Here is a 12,466-nt window from a genome sequence, read left to right as displayed (position 1 = left end):
AAAAGCTGCACTGTTTCCTGAGGACAGCATTGGGATGTTGAAACTGAGACACAGCAAAGACATGGACTGCTACAGGTGCTGTGTAATGTCTGCCACCAAAGTGTACAGAAGAAGGTGCTTACAGCAGAGAGGCAGGTCACATGACTACAGCAAGCTGGTCCATACACTAAGCACAACAGCATTCCTCCAAACATTCCCCTTTTTAAGAAAGAATCAAAAACAACAGTGCGTCCAATTAAGCAAGTTACTCAATTTGTGTGTCACATGGAAAATCAATCGTTCATGAACAAGACTGTCTGTTAACTCTCAGACTCCACTAATTCATTGTAAATCTTGCTTTTCTATCATGCTGGTGTCCTAAAGGTGTGCATGCAGTTTGTGGTTGGTTATTCCTCTGCTAAGTGTTTATGGCCCAGGTGACGCTCCTTCTCTGGGAAGTGTCAGCCCTGTGATGAGTGCTGTGACCGCGGTAACTACTGTTGGGAAACAGTGGGCCTCTGTGACTGATGCTCATTTTTTACACTGTACAAGCAGGTGATAGGACATCTTTCAGATCTACTGCCTGTGAAAGCACAGCTTCTCTTGTTATGTGATATACCTGATCATTCACATTCACAGTGTATAAATGGAGGGAGGTAACAGCTGCTCTCCACAGGTCCCACATTGCCTCATGGGTCTCCTTTTCTTCAGAGCATTGAATGTTTGTATGCGGACTGGTTCTCCAATGCTCAGCTCTGATAAAAGACTTAGCCAAATGATGTCATTTGCACAAGTTTTTACTTTTGACCAGGACATTTTTGTCATTGGGAAAGTAGTTTGGGTGCAGCCTGTTATTGGTTTTCGGACTCCATTACTTTTCATGTCATCAGCATTTATCTCCAAAGGATCATCTTATACAGGGGGGAGGTGGCAATCTTGTGGTATTATCACCGGCCTGTTACTCCAGAGACACAAATAACACTCTGGAGACCTGTGTTCGAATCCCGCCATGGCAGATGGTGGAATTTGAATTCAATAAAATATCACGAATTAAGAATCTAACGATACCCATGAATTCACTGTTGATTGCTGAGAAGAAAAAACAATCTGGTTTACTAGTGTCCTTTAGGAAAGGAAACTGCTGTGCTTAGCTGATCTGGCCTACGTGCGAGGCCAGACCCACAGCAAAGTGGTTGATTCTTAACTGCCCTCTGGGCAATTAGGGATGGGTGAGAAATGCTGTCTGGCCAGCGATGCCTCATCCCATTAATGAATAAAGGAAAAAGAAATCTCTGCTGAATTTACTTGATCCCTTATGATCCCTTTGGCAATTTTCACTGCTGCCTCAGTCTTTCCATTTGACATGGCATATTGTAGAGGTGATATACGGTGATGAATTTCCCATTGCTTTATAAATTGAGGACCGTTGATATTCTGGACATTGTGATGAGTGACAATGTCTGGTGTGTGCTTTAAGGTAGTCTATAATCTTCAGTAGCTGCTGAAATCAGCTGGTGAAACTCAGGATAGACAGTGACCAGATAATCAATGCTCTGTCTGGCAGTGCCAACAGAATCTGATCATAACCTACAATAATTTCTTCCATTACATTTTTCAATTGAGGGTGATGGGGTTGCCTCCAAACAATGTCCCAAACAGGATGTGGATAAAATATGTTAGCAGTGCCTTTTATTTTATTTCTTTTGGCTTGGTATTTGTTACAGGCACTGCACAGTCTGAAGTGTTAACTTCATTGTTCGTATTTGGGGGCCAGTTCAACATTTCGCTTTCATTCCTCAGAATAGACTCAATTCCTTAATATTTTCCATGAAAGTGCTGTAGCATTTCTTTTTTCATCTCCTTAGGAATAAGGACTCTTTTTCCTTTGTGTAAAATTCTATCTTAGACTATCTCTGTCTGGCCAATACTCTCTGATGACAGTGGGTGTGTTCCCTGATGCTTTCAGACCATTCTTTCATCACAATGTCCTGTAGCATTTGGAGAGTTGCATCTTGAGACACAGTTTGCTGGATTTGAGCAAGATGTTTGTCTTTCAGGTTCTGTCTCCATGCTGGGTCAGTGACTTCCAAAACATGTCGAGCTGCTGCTCCTCACTAAAACTGGAATTTTTCCCATTCTGTCTTAATGTCATCAATTGTCTTCATAGGGAGTTTTGCTCACAACAGCATCCCAATAATGTCTGGCTGTTCCCCTTGTTTGACTGTCACATCCAGATGATACCTTTATATAAAAAAAAATTCCCTATAAAAACTTTGGAGCAGGTAAAAGTGGTTTGAGGAAGATGCTCTGAAGTGCTTTATTGTGAGTCATTCTCCATGTCACTTTGTCTCTCCTAAACAGGTATTGATTAAAATGCTCACAGGCAGACAATACCCAGGGGCTCTGTTTCTGTTTGAGAACAGCATTGTTCAGTTTGTGTTAACACCCTGGATACAGATACGACAGGTTGGTCCTTATTGTACAAGAAAGAGCTGCTTTAAGTCCTGTATGACTGGTGTCACACTGCAAGGTAGCTCCATCACTGACAGTGCGTACCTTAGCACTGGTGTTTCCATCACTAGTTGTAGAATTCCAGTGAAATCTGCTTCGTGTTTTTTGTTCCATTACCATTGCACATCCTTAGCTGTGAGCTTGTGTAAAACTTCACACTCTGATAACAAATTAACAAGAACTTTGCTAAATAGTTCACAAATCTGATAAATCAGTGAGCTGCTGGTTGTTACACCTCTTACAGCTCTCACCTTGTCAGGATTCAGTTGAAGTCATTTCACCGTCAGTACCTGACCAATATGCTTGATTTCAGCTGTCTTCGAATTATACATTTTTTTGTTTAACTTCAGGTTCATCTGGTATGCTCTGTCTGGCAGTGCCAACAGAATCTGATCATAACCTACAATAATTTCTTCCATTACATTTTTCATGTGTACAGTCAGGCAGAGCATTTACAATAGCTTCCACTCCAGGAAGATCACTCACCCTCTCTCATGCTGTTTGTGTTTATTGTGGGAAAACAGTGGAACGGTGCACAAGTCAAATGTCACATACAACCATTAGTATCCCAGAAACTGCTGCTGTCATCCAGCTTCATTTGCTGATCACCATCCTTCACATCAAAGCTAAAAATATTTCCCTCAGCAAATTGTGGCAAACATTTTTTCAGAGGTTGGCATGGGTTAGTTTCAAAAGCTTCAAAGTTTTATTGAGACCCTTTGATTCAATGCACAGTTTTCTGTTTTTATTCAAGCTCCCATTCTGAAGGAGTTGTCACTTCCTTATTTTCCAACTCTTTGATCTTGTCTTTCAGGATGGACTGGAGGTCAGCTGGAACACAGATGCCATGTGGTCTCACTCTCTCATCCACTCCACAATGATATTGACTGGCAAGATATCCAAGACTTGCATAAAAAATCTTTGCAATCTTGTAGAATCTATTCAACTGTTAATGGCTTCATGCCCCGTGAAAAGCTGTAAGTCTGTTCTGGCACATTTAGTGTTACTAGTCCAAGTTTTAACCTTATTTAAGCTGAAATGAATGGATTTTGCTTCACATCTATTATCTGTAACTCTATATCTTCATTCCCCTGCATTGCACTGGGCTCTCAGCTTTGTCAGTTTGAATGGTGACAGATTGAGAAAAGGGGAGGTGCACTGAGACCTGGATCCGGTTATACATGCCACTGAAGGTACGCATGCAGGAGCAACAGACAGTGAAGAAGGTAAATGGTGTGTCATCCTTCATAGTGAGAGGATTGGTGTCCAGGAACAGGGGTCTCTTACTAATACAGGGGCTTAGTAAGACCATACCTGGAGAATTGTGCACTACTTCGGTCTCCCTGCCTGAGGAGGGATGTTCCGTCTATGGAGGGGGTGCAAATGTTTACCAGACCGATTCCTGAGATGGCAGGGCTGATGTAAGAAGAGAGTTGGGATCATTTGGGATCTTCTCAACTCCAGTCACTGAGCGGTGATCTTACAGAAGCCTACAAAATTCCAGCAGGTCTAGACAGAATAAATGTAAGAAGGATGTTCTGATGATCAGGAAGTCTCAAACCAGGGGTCATGGTCTAAATGATTTTGGGGTAGGTCTTTGAGGACTGAAAGATGGGGGGAACTTTATTCACCCAGGTAGTGGTGAGCTTATGGCATTCAGTTATAGAATGTGGTTGAGGCAAAAACATTGAATGTTTTCAAGGAGTCAAATCGAGTTCATAGGACAAAGGAGATCAAAAAGCTACAGGGCAAAAGTGGGAACAGGGAATGGAGTTGGATGAGCAGCCTTGATCACATTGAATGGTGGAACAGGCTCGAGGGGTTGAATGGCTTAGTCCTATCCTAGTTTCTGTTTTTATTTTCTATGTGAGGAGTATCATCCCATCATTTAGCTTCAAACATCCTCTTGAGGGCACTCTCATTGGTTCATCACCTTGAGCAAATTCACTGCGATGTGCTAAGCTCACGATTGCCCTACGCACTGATGTCTCTCTGACATTTTACTTCCATTTGATGCTCTTGTTCTGCAGTTATCATCCCAACAGTCACCAAACCACTCATTACTTTTAGTCTGGTTAACACCAAACTGTTGAACGAGGTACCAGCAATTTGTCAGAATCATAGACTGGTACCTCTCCAACAGCTATGTCCATTGGTTCCTTTTGCTTCTTTCTTGCTAAAAGCTTGTGTACAAAGTGATTCTGCTTCTTGTGGTTACAGCTCTGGTCTCCACACACTGCATGTGCTTCCTCAGCATAGTGGGTTTGCAATCTTTCCATCCTGTCCTCCGCTCTTCATCTTTCACAGAATCCCTACTGTGTGGAAGCAGGCCATTCGACCCACTCAGTCCACACTAACCCTCTGTAAAGCATCCCACCCAAACCCAGCCCCCTACCCTAACCCTGTATTTCCCATGTCTAACCTGCCTCACCTACGCATTCATGGACACTATGGGCAATTTAGCACAGCCAAATCACCCTAACCTGGACTGTGGGAGGAAACTGGAGCACCCAGAGAAAACCCACACAGTCACAGGGAGAATATGCAAACTGCATACAGACAGTCGCCCGCGGGTGGAATTGAACCTGGGTCCCTGGCGCTGTGAGGCTGCAGTGCTAACCACTGAGCCACCGTGCCATCCTCTCTTTCTTCTGGCTCTTCAGAAATTTTAGTTTTATTTTATTTGGCCTTATATTTTATTTCTTCTTTGCATTTATTCCTGGGATGTTGGGCATTGCTTGCTGGGCCAACATTTATTGCCAGTTCCGAGTTGCCCTTGAAAAGGTGGTGGAGAGTCGACTTTTTGAACCATTGCAGTCTGTGTAATGGAGGTAGACTCGCAATGCCCTTAAGGAGGGAGTTTCAGGATTCTGATCCAGTAACACGGAAGGAATGGTGAAACATTTCTAATTAAGGATGGTGAGTGGCTTGGAGGGAGGCTGATTGGCATTCTACTTTCGGTTGGAATTGGCTGTGGGTTTGGAAGATGGTTTCTAAGGAGATTTGGTGAGTTGCTGCAGTGTATCTTGTAGATAGTGCACACTGCTGCTACTGAGCATCAATGGTGGAGGGAGTGAATGCTTGTGGATATGGAACCAATCGAGCGAGGGCTGCTTTGTCCTGGATGGCGTCAAGCTTCTTGAGTGTTGCGTTGCACGCATCCACGCAAGTGGGAGTATTCTGTTACACTTCTGACTTGTGCTTTGTAGATGGTGACAAGTTTTGGGGAGCCAGGAAGTGAGTTACTCGCTGTAGGATTCCCAGCCTCTGGCCTGCTCTTGTAGTCACAGTATTTATATGGCAGACCTGATTAGTTTCTGCTTAACAATGACCCTCAGGATATTGATAGTGGGGGATTCTGTGATGGTGATACCATTGAATGTCAAGAGTGATGTTCGAGACAGTCATTTCTTGGCATGAATATTTTACATGCCAGTTGTCAGACTAAACCTAGATAATCTCCATGTCTTGCTGAATTAATATATGATCTGCTTCAGTATCTGAGGAGTTGTAAGTAGTGCTAATCATTGTGTTGTCATTCACAGGTTTTAATGGTTTTTCCTTCTGGGAATCGATGAAAGCCATCTTGTGAATCCTGGGACAAAATGGATGGAGGTGGCAAGGTAAAGGGTACGAGTTCAAATGAGCCTCTTGACCTTGCTTTTCCTTTTCATGCTTATCTCTCTAACACACACTTTTACAAGCTACATGTGGCTCGTTATCACCTCACTCTTATTTAGAACCAGGATTGTATCATAAAGTCCACCAGCATAGAAATAGGCCATTTGGTCCATCATGTACACATCAATCCACAACAACCATCTCACCAATCCTTCATACCTCTTCTGATTTTTGTCCTCCAGGCATTCCAGCACTTTTGATCATTTTTGAATCTTCTGTTTTTTATCCCAGAATAAAGAAGGACTTGCTTACAGGTTCCTGTTTGCAATGATATCACAATTGGAATCATCAAACAGAGAGACCACTCAAACAATGTGCCACACGTGAACTGTAATCTGACCCATGGGTGCTCAGAGACATCTCAGTAATGTGAATATTAGGCTGGTAGGGTTGGGTACAGTGTACTTGTGTAGCCTAAGATTTGTTGCTGATAGGCATCACAACTCTAAAATGACAAAACAGTATTTTAAAAGTTAATGTCAAATTGAAAATAATAGCGCATAAGGGAGCAGAATTTTTCATCAATGTCCTCCTCATAGAGTTCAATATTCATGCTCTACAACAACAACATCAAGTTTATTCTGAAAGACAAATGCAGAAACTCATGGAAACAGCAATATCTGTGAGTTCTGCCACCAAGTCATGCACCATCCTGAATTGTATTTACTCTATTGCTGTTTCATTATTCCAGGAAATCCTGGAATTCACTACCTAAGGTAATCCTAAACTCTGCTGCTTCTGCCTTAACTTGACTAAATCCTGTTCACCTGCTGCATCAATTCACCCACAAGACAATATATTTCACAGACAGGAATAACATACTCACACTGCACCTGTTTAAACTCAACAAAATAGGTGACAGCCACTTGTGGGTTAATTTCTCAAAGCAATACCTTAACTATCAGAGTCAGCCTGCCTGGTTTAAGATTTAAACAAATCATGGTAGTTAACTGTCAATCATCACATTCCCAATGGAAATGCTTCTCCAATTAGAGTCCACTTGCCAACCAATCAGAACTATCTTCTCGTGCAGTACACATATTAGATTTTCCCTTGGATTGGTACTCTTGCAAATTGTCCTGACGAATGCAAAATGTAAATCTTTGACAAACTGAGTCTCTTTTCAGTAATGCACAAGTCATGAAATGCCAAATTCATTATTACAAATCTCTCCTTGGCCTCACCCCTCCTTAATTCAGTTATCTTCCCCAAGACAATGATGTGACAGCGTTCTGCCAATTCTGGCCTCTTGTGCATCCCTGATTTTAATCTCTCCATCATTAGGAGGCATGACATCAGCTGCCAAAATCACTAAGTTGGAGAATTCTCCCATGAAACCTTCTTTGTTGCCAGGGTGCCTTAAACACCTTGCTTTTCACCAAACTTTTGATTTGGCCCAATGTCTCTCCTGTGGCGTAGGGTAAAATTCTGTTACTTGTGCCTCATGAAGTCCTTCAGGTCATTTATAATGTTAATGTTTCTACCTTCATATTCTAGGTGTATTTAATGAACCAAATTTAAATTCCTTGGTTGTCCTGGTGGAATTTGAACTCATCTCTCTGGATCATCAGCTCAGGTCCTTGGATTTTGAGTCCAGTGGATAAACAGAATGGGTTCTACAGTACCAGAGATAATGGGAACTGCAGATGCTGGAGACTCCAAGATAATAAAATGTGAGGCTGGATGAACACAGCAGGCCAAGCAGCATCCCAGGAGCACAAAAGCTGACGTTTCGGGCCTAGACCCTTCATCAGAGAGGGGGATGGGGGGAGGGAACTGGAATAAATAGGGAGAGAGGGGGGGGCGGACCGAAGATGGAGAGCAAAGAAGATAGGTGGAGAGGGTGTAGGTGGGGAGGTAGGGAGGGGATAGGTCAGTCCAGGGAAGACGGACAGGTCAAGGAGGTGGGATGAGGTTAGTAGGTAGCTGGGGGTGCGGCTGGGGGTGGGAGGAAGGGATGGGTGAGAGGAAGAACCGGTTAGGGAGGCAGAGACAGGTTGGACTGGTTTTGGGATGCAGTGGGTGGGGGGGAAGAGCTGGGCTGGTTGTGTGGTGCAGTGGGGGGAGGGGATGAACTGGGCTGGTTTAGGGATGCAGTGGGGGAAGGGGAGATTTTGAAACTGGTGAAGTCCACATTGATACCATATGGCTGCAGGGTTCCCAGGCGGAATATGAGTTGCTGTTCCTGCAACCTTCGGGTGGCATCATTGTGGCAGTGCAGGAGGCCCATGATGGACATGTCATCAAGAGAATGGGAGGGGGAGTGGAAATGGTTTGCGACTGGGAGGTGCAGTTGTTTGTTGCGGACTGAGCGGAGGTGTTCTGCAAAGCGGTCCCCAAGCCTCCGCTTGGTTTCCCCAATGTAGAGAAAGCCGCACCGGGTACAGTGGATGCAGTATACCACATTGGCAGATGTGCAGGTGAACCTCTGCTTAATGTGGAATGTCATCTTGGGGCCTGGGATGGGGGTGAGGGAGGAGGTGTGGGGGCAAGTGTAGCATTTCCTGCGGTTGCAGGGGAAGGTGCCGGGTGTGGTGGGGTTGGAGGGCAGTGTGGAGCGAACAAGGGAGTCACGGAGAGAGTGGTCTCTCCGGAAAGCAGACAGGGGTGGGGATGGAAAAATGTCTTGGGTGGTGGGGTCGGATTGTAAATGGCGGAAGTGTCGGAGGATAATGGGTTCTACAGTACTCCCACTGACAGTATTGAATTGAAAATAACAGATCACACCAGACTGAAGCTGAACTAATCCGAGTACTTTTGGCCATCAATAAAAGCCCAAACAGTGAAATAATTTGACGTATCCCTCAATGTAAGAGCTATACAGTTTTGGCACTTCTCATTTACTCTTGAGTATAATTATGAATTGAATTTTTCTGTAAATAATCACTAATTTTCACCCTGAATATTCTTTGCAACTATTTATATCCCCATGGATTTAGATGCTTGACAAGTTTATTCTTGTAGTTCTAATTTTAAGTGACTAGAAATTATCTTATCATGATCATAATAACTCGGACATATACCCTGTTTATGCAAGGCGTAGCAACTCTTGCACAGTATTTGCTGCAAAGAAGTTTTAATTTACAGGTCTTTCAAAATTTAAACAATCTGTGAAAGATGTGGCTTATAACTGACCATTTAAAGATCGACACAAATACTTATGAGGTCACCATTGGGCTTGGAAGCATTAAAGGTAGCAACCCCTGGATTATAGCAAGAGGGTGAGCAATTTTTGAGAAATACGTGGCTTTATAAGACCATAAGTTGTAGGGCCCGAAGTCGACCATTCAACCCATCGAGCATGTTCTGCAATTCCATGAGATTACGACTGCTCTGATAATTCTCAACTCCATTTTCATGTTTTATCCCTTCCTGATTAAAATCTGTCTCTCTCAGCTTTGAACATATGTAATGAGCCAGCTTTAACATCTCTCTGCAGTAAAGAATTCCACTGATCCACACCCCACTGAGAGAATAAAAAATCCTCCTCATCCTTTTTAAATGGGTGACTCCTAACACTCTTATCCTCTCAATATAGCAAAAGACTTTATGATAATGTGTTATTTTTTAATGATATATTGGTTTAATCTTTTGCATACTTGGAAAAATCATTAAGCGTGGTTGTCCTGGAACAGAATATTTGGTGTAAGATTTTTGGATGGCCTTTTATAGATTCCACAATTCCAATGAATTGATTGATTTTTGTTCGTTTTGATATTTATATCATGTTGATTCAAAAAACAGATCTGTTCCTAAATTACTGCCAACCCTAATGCTATATGTAGCATAACTTAATGCTTCATCCCTTTTTCCTAATTTTTGGAAGTTATTTCCTGGAATGGCCCATCTAAGCAATGGAACTCCCCAACTGGGGAAATAACAGGAATCATAGATTTCCTACAGTGTTGGAAACAGGCCCTTTGGTCCAACAAGTCCACACCGACACTCAGAGCATCCCATCCAGACCCACCCCCCTAATCTACACATGCCTGAACACTACAGGCAATTTAGCATGGCCTATCCACCTAGCCTGCACATCTTTGGGCTGTGGGAGGAAACCGGAGCACCTGGAGGAAACCCTTGCAGACACGGGGAGAATGTGCAAACTCCACACAGACAGTCGCCCGAGGGTGGAATCAAACCTGGATCCCTGGCACTGTGAGGCAGCAGTGCTAACCACTGAGCTACCGTGCCGCCCCAGAATGACCTGGTCTAGACTGGATATGTTCTAACTTTCTGAAAGGTGGCAAAAACAGAGGCATTGGCACAACTTTGTAATCCTCACTGGACACATGGGGAATGCCGGAGGCTGGACAGCTGTTAAATATAATACCTCACTGTTTCAGAAAGTGGAGGTGAAGAACATAGAACACAGAACATAGAACATTACAGCACAGTACAGGCCCTTCGGCCCTCGATGTTGTGCAGACCTGTCATACCGATCTCAAGCCCATCTAACCTACACTATTCCATGTACGTCCATATGCTTACCCACTGACGACTTAAATGTACCTAAAGTTGGCAAATCTACTATCGTTGCAGGCAAAGCGTTCCATTCCCTTATTACTCTCTGAGTGAAGAAACTACCTCTGACATCTGTCCTATATCTTTCACCCCTCAATTTAAAGCTATGCCCCCTCGTGCTCGCCGTCACCATCCTAGGAAAAAGGCTCTCCCTATCCACCGTATCTAACACTCTGATTATTTTATATGTTTCAATTAAGTCACCTCTCAACCTTCTTCTCTCTAATGAAAACAGCATCAAGTCCCTCAGCCTTTCCTCGTAAGACCTTCCCTCCATACCAGGCAACATCCTAGTAAATCTCCTCTGCACCCTTTCCAAAGCTTCCACATCCTTCTTATAATGTGGTAACCAGAACTGTACACAATACTCCAAGTGCAGCCGCACCAGAGTTTTGTACAGCTGCAGCCAAGAAGTTACAGACCAGTCACCTCAACACTGTTATTGTGATTTGTTTACAGGGACAAAATACAGCTTCATTTGGAAAGGGATTAGTGAACCAAAGGAGGAGTTCAGAATGGGTTTGTTGAAAGTAAAGAGATGTCTGGTTGATGTGATTGAGTTATTTGACTAGGGTGGTGGTGGCCAGTGATATTGTCACTGGATTAGTAAATCAGAAACCCTGTCCAATGTTCTGAGGACACAGGTTTGAATGCCACCGTAGCAAATGGTGTAATTTGAATTCAATTAAAAATTTCTGGAATGAAAATTAAACATAATGGCAACAGGTAACCATTGTCAATTGTTGTAAAAGTCCATTTGGTTCACTAATGCCTTTCAGGGAAGAAAATCTGCTGTCCTTAGCTGGCCTAATGTAGCCCCAGACCTACATCAATACAGTTGACTCTTAACTGCCTTTTGAAATGATTGAGAAAGCCGCTCAGTCCAAGGGCAATTAGGAATGGGCAAAATTCCTACCCATTATTGGCCACATCTCATAAACAAATATAAACGAAGGTTAATAGAGAGTGTTGATTGAGACAATGTGGTAGATGATGTACATATAGACTTTTGAAAGGCATTCAAGGAAACGCCATGCAGAAAACTTAGATAGCAGAGATAAAATCCCATGGAATGAAAGTGAAAGAGGCTGTATGGATGCAACACTGGCTCCATGATTAGAAGGAGAAAATGATGAATAGAAATGTTAGGGTAACTGGGTCATTTTCTATGTTGAATCTATATTAATTGATCTATATTAAATGACTTGGGTTCAGTGATAAATATATTGTCATCAAATATTGTGATGATTTAAAGATAGCTTGGAAAGCCAGCTCACAGGTGGATACAAACAGTCCAGTAAAGGATATGGGTGGGTTAAATGAATCTGGAAAAATCATGTGGGAATTTGAGAGGTTGTCACTTGGCAAGAAGAATAGAGAAACAGAACTTTTTTTAAACAAAGAGAGAAATATTCAACAGGCAAAGTGTATAATGGGGATCCTGCAGATGTAATATATCTGGACTTCCAGAAGGTGTTTGATAAGGTGTCGTACAAAAGGTTAATTCACAAAGCTGGATCATATGGGATTAGGAGTAATCTGTTTGCTTGGATATGTGACTGGCTGATGGACAGGAGACAGAGTTGGGATAAATGTTTTATTCTGGATGATAAGAAGTAACTAGTGGGGTGCCACAGGGTTTGGTCCTTGGACCCCAGCTATTTATAATCTACATTAATGGCTTGAATGCAGGGATAGAAAGCTCTGTAGACAAATTTGCAGATGACACAAAAATTGGTGGGATGGTAAATTGCAATGAGGAAATAAGAAC

General features: G+C 42.8%; 1 protein-coding gene across 1 annotated transcript in view; it reads right to left on the bottom strand.

Moving 5' to 3' along the window:
* Positions 1 to 12,466, bottom strand: part of LOC125463370 (metabotropic glutamate receptor 3) — a 195,970-nt gene that overhangs the window by 169,639 nt on the left and 13,865 nt on the right. The gene's annotated exons all lie outside the window — the stretch shown is intronic.

This window comes from Stegostoma tigrinum, chromosome 25 (genome assembly GCF_030684315.1).
Source record: "Stegostoma tigrinum isolate sSteTig4 chromosome 25, sSteTig4.hap1, whole genome shotgun sequence".
Classification (NCBI taxonomy): domain Eukaryota; kingdom Metazoa; phylum Chordata; class Chondrichthyes; order Orectolobiformes; family Stegostomatidae; genus Stegostoma; species Stegostoma tigrinum.
The sequence above is the reverse complement of the archived record's forward strand: the minus strand, read 5'-3'. Positions and strand labels throughout refer to the sequence as shown.